Source organism: Strongylocentrotus purpuratus, unplaced genomic scaffold, assembly GCF_000002235.5.
Source record: "Strongylocentrotus purpuratus isolate Spur 01 unplaced genomic scaffold, Spur_5.0 spur5_contig_870, whole genome shotgun sequence".
In the NCBI taxonomy this organism is placed as follows: domain Eukaryota; kingdom Metazoa; phylum Echinodermata; class Echinoidea; order Camarodonta; family Strongylocentrotidae; genus Strongylocentrotus; species Strongylocentrotus purpuratus.
Window position 1 is genome coordinate 785,603 of NW_022145580.1, and position 7,542 is coordinate 793,144.

Below are 7,542 nucleotides of genomic sequence, written 5' to 3' on the forward strand. Positions count from 1 at the left end.
TGGTTTAGGGATCAATATAAATATGGGTCAGTATTTTTGTACGAGTTGTCTAAAAATGGATTGTTTTTCTCATGCTTTGTTTAATTGCCCTAATTGCTTGGCATTATTCACATGTGATGTGAGTGCATTCATGGCATGGCAGAAGGGGAATTTGTATCAATCAAGAAGATTCAGGGAAATTCCCTTAACCTCGCTACCATGCTACTTAAAAAGCAAGCAATGAGGTCGGGAGAAAAACAAGAATTTCAATATGTACCCCCTGAGAAATCTTCTTTTTCTTTAATCAATTTCAAAAGTGAAATTCAAACCACTTAATTGATTTCTTCCCAGCATAGGCCGGAAAACAACATGACAACTTGTGAGATCAATGGCACTCGAACAGTAATTTTCTATCAAAGAACATAAAAGTATCAGAACTTAACAAGGTTTCATTTTTCACAATTAAGAAGGTAATTAAGAATGAATGAATCAATACTTTTAGAGAACTCCTGTAGCATACATTAATTCACCCAGAAACAATAACCTTTAATAACCACTCCTGATTTAAAGATAAACCAGTGTGCTTCTACAAAATGTGCTACCTCTACAACTAAATATGTTTTGCAAACAGTATGGAGTATTTCAAATTCTAAGGACATTCATAATTGAAGAAAGGGTAGGATTCCATCACCAACAGCAGTATATCCTTCATCCAGGGATTTTCATCAAACTGTTTGGGACAGTGAAACCTGTCTATAAAGAATTCATTCATTACTGCTATTTTATTATGTATATTTGATTTAAATTTTATTTTTGTACCCGAGACAGTTGTCAGTCTTTGGACTGTTTGCTCTTGGCTTTTGATGTTTTGATTTTAATAAATTCCTATATATACATATAATAGTAATAATATCAAATCAAATGCTGCAACATGGACCATTTCTTTGTTTCTGTTGTACTTTAATAAAACTAAGCTCTAGTCACAATGGTACCCTTAATAGAAATATCAAAAGTCAATCTATTGCACGCTATAACCTTCACATACTATCAAGAAGATTATAAACGGAAATTTGGTGTGACGTTTCCATTTGTACTCAGTCATTTATTAATTGAATTTAATGTGAAGCAAACCTCCAGTCAAAACAATCTAATTTCATTGTGGACGTCATTCACAGCGAAACATAGAGCCGTGGTAAAATGAACTAATTTGGTTAAAAGCGCAAATGATGAATAGGGGAAAGCAAGCACTGGGTAAAGGTTTCTACATTATTATAGAGAATAGACCGGTGGTATAGGAATTTTCACTGGCTTTCGTGTATTTCACGCTTATCATCGGAATGATAGGTTTTGTATTGCTGCAAAATGAGACCTTTAATCCTCGAGTCGCATAGGCTGCCCTGAGAGGGGGCACGATCAGATTCATCCAATGTGTTTAAATATTCATTGTAGACCTAGATAAAGAGACAAATCAGATACTCTAGGGATACGCTATGTTTTAAGTGCATCTTCCAATCTGAATGAATGAATTTCTTTCGAACACATATCCAGTGTTCAGTGGACATCATGAATAAAACAAGTTTAACAAAAAACATCTGGTCATTACTGATGTTACATTGCACCATTTTCCATCCCAACTAATCCCAGTTGGTCACATAAAATGAACAAACTATATTTATCTAATTCATCATACAACTTCCTTTTGTACCACAATTAACAAGATTTGTTCTTCCAATTGGATACATCTATAGTCGGTGTGGCTAGTACAACGAAGGTCAGGAAAGGTCAAGTTCGCACCTTAGGTAGGCGTTGGGCTTAAAACGAGGGCCCTAATTTACATGACTTGCGGCCAGAATGAGGACCTTGAGTGTTTGGAATTGTTCATCCAAATCTGACAGGTTGGTCAATAGTACTTCTCAGACAGGAGACAGATCTAGGGTCTAACAGGAAGCAGTAGGGAGGCCAATAAATCAGCCAAGTGCACCCTATAGAATACAATGTCAGCTTGGTCCGCTTCGATGGTACATCTTCAAACAACAACTTCATAATAAATCATAAGAATTGTTTTAAATAATACACTTTATCCTCATGATTTCCAAATACCTGCACAGCATTTTAAAGTCTCATTTATAAGCAGGAATTGCATTTGGTCAGTTCCTCCTCTTATTATGGAAGGGAGAATTTTGAAATGATTCTATCATTCATGCGTAAAATATAAAAGAGCATAAACTATTTTCAAAGTAGACCTTACAGGCGATTTTTGCAGTTCTGTTGACTTCATTTCAAAATAAAAGGTGACATAAGAAATTCAGTATTCTCACAAATTCTTTCAGCTTCTCATACCGAGTTGTACGTGGGATGAATAAAAGTAACCATTACCAACAAGGCACAATGAATGAATTAATAAGTATTACATATATCCCTTTTGTTCCGCTTGTGAGCGTCAAGTAACGCCCGGCTGGAATGCTCCCCAGGGAGTGGAGATTGTGCACACAGTGTGTGCGGGCAAGCATTGAATCCAATGACGGGGTAATAGTATATTTGTAAAGCGCTTAAAGACATTTGTATTAAGCGCTATATCAAAATTAAATATTATTATTATTATTTTTTTTTTTTTTTCTTTTTCTAGATACCTGATATGTAGCAGATTCACAACAGAGCTAGGTCATTTAAGTATGACTAATGTTATCCATGGGTAATCATGAATTCAGACTAAGTCTTGTTCAATCGAAATGTCATTACGCCTTCGCTTTCTGCACATTTTGTATGAAATTTCACTGACTAGAAAATACAGTCATCTCAAAGTAGATAGTTCAAATTCCTAACTCACAACCATACTTGACTAAAAAGCACTCTTCTTTCAAGTGCCCCTCACTTCAAATTGTAGACTACAGACTCTGGTTTGGAGAAGGCTGCATGTCCCCCCCCCCCCCCCTCCCTGATGTTAACATGTTAGTTCTGAATGCTGAGAAAATAAAAAACAAGATCATAAACCCTGCAGGCCTTTAATTCTATCATTTTTAAAATCATTTTCAACTATATCTCTCTCTCTCTCTGGAACAAAAACGTCCTTAAACTTCATCTCATCTCTGTCCTACTAAAAAACTTCCTTCTTCAAACACAAGGTAAGGAATGTCAAGAAGCTGCGATGCATGAAACAATCACTTCAACTACAGCTGGGTACCTTTCAAGTCCAAACTCAAACTCTAACAATCTCTTCAACCTCAAAAACACACAAACAAACAAGTACCGGTAGGCTTTTTATTACGCATACTAAGGAGTACAAAACAAGAATACAGGAAATTTCGAATACTTTCTACAAAATATCATTAATCACTTACCTTTGAATTTTGTTTGGGGCATGAAGTAAAACTAAATAAGAGTCCCAAACTACTGTACATTATACCTTTAATATAGTGATAACAAAAGTTGGGGGGGGGGGGGCATGGTTTTCCTGATTGAATAGGAATTTTATCCATACAATAGGGGAGAAGAAAATAGCAAATCCACTTTTGTCCCTGAAAAAGTTGATGAAATGTCACTAAAGCCTAACGGCGTCATTACTTATGAAGTTCATACCATGACACAAGCCAATGTATAGTTTCCTTCAGCAAAAACAGTTCGAACCAATATTTAATGCTCCAAAACATTAAAAGAACACTCATCTTTATGAAAGATGTATTTTTCATTACATTCAATTATATTTCTATTCGATGAGACAAAGTTGCACTTTAGGACAAGAAATGTTATAACTGAGCATGAACCCTGGGCAATCATTGATGGTTTCCTGCAACTCAGACTATAAGAATGAATGCTAACATCAGTAAAAGAGAGGGAAATAATGTAACATACATAATCACACCTCTTCAGTCTACACTGCAGAAAGTGCATCCAACCCTGCCATTTCCCACACCCATCTATATAACAATATGTTGCTTAGCAACCACAAACAATTCGTGGGTATACTAGTAGATCAAATTGAGCAGCATGACTTTTAGCACGGCCGGGGAGGAGGATTTCAAATGGTGACGAGCAGGAAGAATCATATCCATTTCAATTGTACAAATCAGTGAACAGTATTGGTGATCCCATGTGTTGTGATGTTCATTGTGTGGTCCATTGACTCGAGGAAGGATAACCACAAACTGATTGTCAGCTATATTTTGTTTTCTTCTTTATTTTCCCTTATGAAAAGGATCAATTGCAAATATAAAGCAACTTTTACAATATAGATTTGGAACTGTTATAAATCAGCATTAAAAGTTTTTTTTTTCAATTAATGTATTGCCAACAGGATCCAGAAGTTTAATGATTTTTTTATTAATTTATCTGTAAAGAGATAAACATGATGAGTTGGTTAAAAAGAACTAGGTGGAAAGCAGAATCCTCTCCATACTAGTTAGGAATAAATAGTAAACAGATATTGACTGCCTAGAGGGGAAATATAACATTTGAGATCCGAGAGAGAGAGAGAGAGAGAGAGAGAGAGAGAGTTATATTTTTGTCGAGTGACATTATATTTTTCCAAAGCATCATATAGTATTCTGAGACAAATATATGATTCCTCAAGGGAATTAAATGTTATATTGTTCCCGAAGGAAAAAGTTAATATCTGCTATATTATGATGAACTATATTAGATACAAAACAAGATGCAGTCTCTTAGTCTGTGTGCAATTTTACCACACGAGAGCTGCAGTACTTGGTCCCAGTACATAATAAATTTAAGTGATCAACAATCTTTGCTTGAAGAAATACACTACAACCATAAACAATAAATCAAAATCTGAGCAGTTTGGGCTTCTTTAAAGTAATTGGAGAGCATTTCCAATTTTCGATTGATTAGAAAGAGACCCCCAAGAGTATGTTTTAATGGTTGTGTATGTTTCTCATGTTGTGATGATAAGAAGCTTTCTATATGATCTCCATGGGTTTAATGTTGCATAGTGGGTGAGAAATAGCATGCAAGATTAATATCATCTGAGGCGTGGACCTTTAGCTCATCATTTGTAAGGCATGCTCCCCTCACGGTAACTCATCAATAGGGGCGTCTTTATAAATTATTCCACTCTGTTGGAGGTATTAGTTGTCTGTTCAATGTGGAAAGTCTCAGCATTCATCTTTAGAGAGATAATTATTAGCGACACATAAGTGCCCTTTCGTTATAGGCATTCAATAGACCTAAAAGACGCATGCAGTAAACAGCTCCTTCTCTCATACGTAGGCACTAAAATGATACAATGGGATTCACCCTCAACATTAACCAAACATGTTTAATCAAATCTCTTTCATTTGCCGAGAGTAATTGAGCTCTCTCCTCAATCTAATCATACACACTTCTATTCATTCTATTATACGATTCTATCATGATATTTTTTAGAATAAGTTCAGGTTGTAAACTGGGTATCATGTAAATCTCATTTAAAAATTTGGAATGATGAAATTAAGGTCCCTGCTCCAGCTACTTCCTTTGGGTACAAGGTATCATTATTCTATTTCTTAAATGACACTATACTAATCATCATCACCAACATCATCATCATCATGAAATATAATGGATTCTAGTATAACATTGTGTAATGTTCACTCTAAGAAAGGAGTAAAAGGGCGACTCCTTGATCAACTCTCCTCTCCATATGAACATCAATATCTTATCAAATGTTTAACCAGAATTAAAGGTCTGTGAGCCCTATCTTCCAACATAAGATAATTATCTATTAGGTCAAAGTGTGTGTAAGCTGATCTGATGTTCCCAAACCAGCCAAGTTTAAGGAATGTCACATTAATGACATGAAATATGGGATGTTAACAAATGTCTGTAAAACTAAAATCAGGCACATAAAAGCTAGGCAATCCATTTTGCAAAAACTAGTGTGCGTTTTTTAAAGCTTGATGTAACATCTATGAATCTCTATATCCAAGCAGGAGGAACAGTCAGTGTGTTAAGAGAGAAAGTGTTAAAGAAATCTATTAAGCTGTACTAAACAATTACAATTTAAAAAATCCATTTCAAGCTTGAGAAGCTTTGCAAGATGATTTCATCAAATCAAAATTCAATCAGAGACAAGAAATCCCACAATATCACGAGAATGGCTCAAAATAACTACATTTAGATTCCCTCAGGGAAATTAAAATAAATCCCATACATATCATAAGAAAGCTTTGAAATGAACACAATGAATTAACCCTAAGGTGTTTGAGACAAGGGAAATAAAACAATCCCACGCACGATAAATTGATATTTTACTTTGAGATTCTCAGGCAAACATGAAATGACATTTTACTTTCAAATTCTTAGGCAAAAATTTTCACACTGACACTTGAAAGCTTGAGATGCCATTTTAAGGTTTTTTTCAACAAAACCTCCATGATGTATCTCTTGCTTTCATCTGCATGTCTGCCTTTGGTCATTAGCATCTCAAGAGTGCAACACCTACATATTGGAATATGTTAGCAACATTTCTTTTTACAAGTCTCAAAGAAACGACAAGGTTGTAGGCAGATGAAAAATATTTGCAGATCAGGAAAGACGGATATAAACTTAAACATTTCAATACACTAAAAAATTAAGAGAGAAACTAGATCTCTGACTTAGTACACTGAAGTATTTTTCATTCTATATAAAGCATGAATTATTGATATTTGCAAATAGCTGATCAAAAGATTCAATATTATTCAAGATTTCCATGAATCGCTGCCCTCAATAACATTTAATCAAAAGGTTTGATCATGTGATATATCTGTGTGATATATGCCAATGGTAGGGTCATATTGTTATTTCAACACAAGAGGTGTTTGCAGTTTAGTGGATATATTGCCAGACTGTGGATTAACTTCTTTCTTTGTTTGTTAAATTCTAGCCCACGCCAAATCAAAAATGTCTCTTGGTGAGACATTAATCTACATCTGACTCTCTACATCCATGTGTAAATGGTACCTGGTAAGATAACCACCCTTGATTGCTAATATCAACATGCAGCAGTTCAGCTAAAGCCAAGATCTTGATAGTATACTTTGTACGAACCTTGAGCGTCCCAGGGATGGATATGTGCGCAACATAAATGGAGTGATTGCAACTGCACTTTTCTGATTTGTGTTCCATGCACTCTGTGGTCGGTGCTACTTGAGAGAAATATTGCCCAAGATGGTGTAGTATAAGGGGTGGTTACAATAAAGAGCTTGAGAGGAGATGATACAATTGTTAGGGGGCCATTAGTGGTTTTAGCAACCAAACATCTAAAACACTTTCATTACAAAACCAATCCCATGGAATCAGAGACTTACTTGCAGTTATAGAAGCAGCATGTTTCTAAAATTCACAGAAATATCCTATAAAATGTTTGATATTTTCTGACTTGAATTGACAGGAAAGGATAGTTTGGGAGATATTTGAAGTGATGATGACTTGTTGGGAAATAGATGTTAGAGCAAGAATGATAGTTTGAATTTATCAGCGAAAAGAACCAACATGAACAGAGAGTTATTAAGCCCTGGAACACTCACCATGAGGTCTATATAATATAAATAAGATCCTACGGAATTTGAATGTGTTTAGAAGATTTGAAAA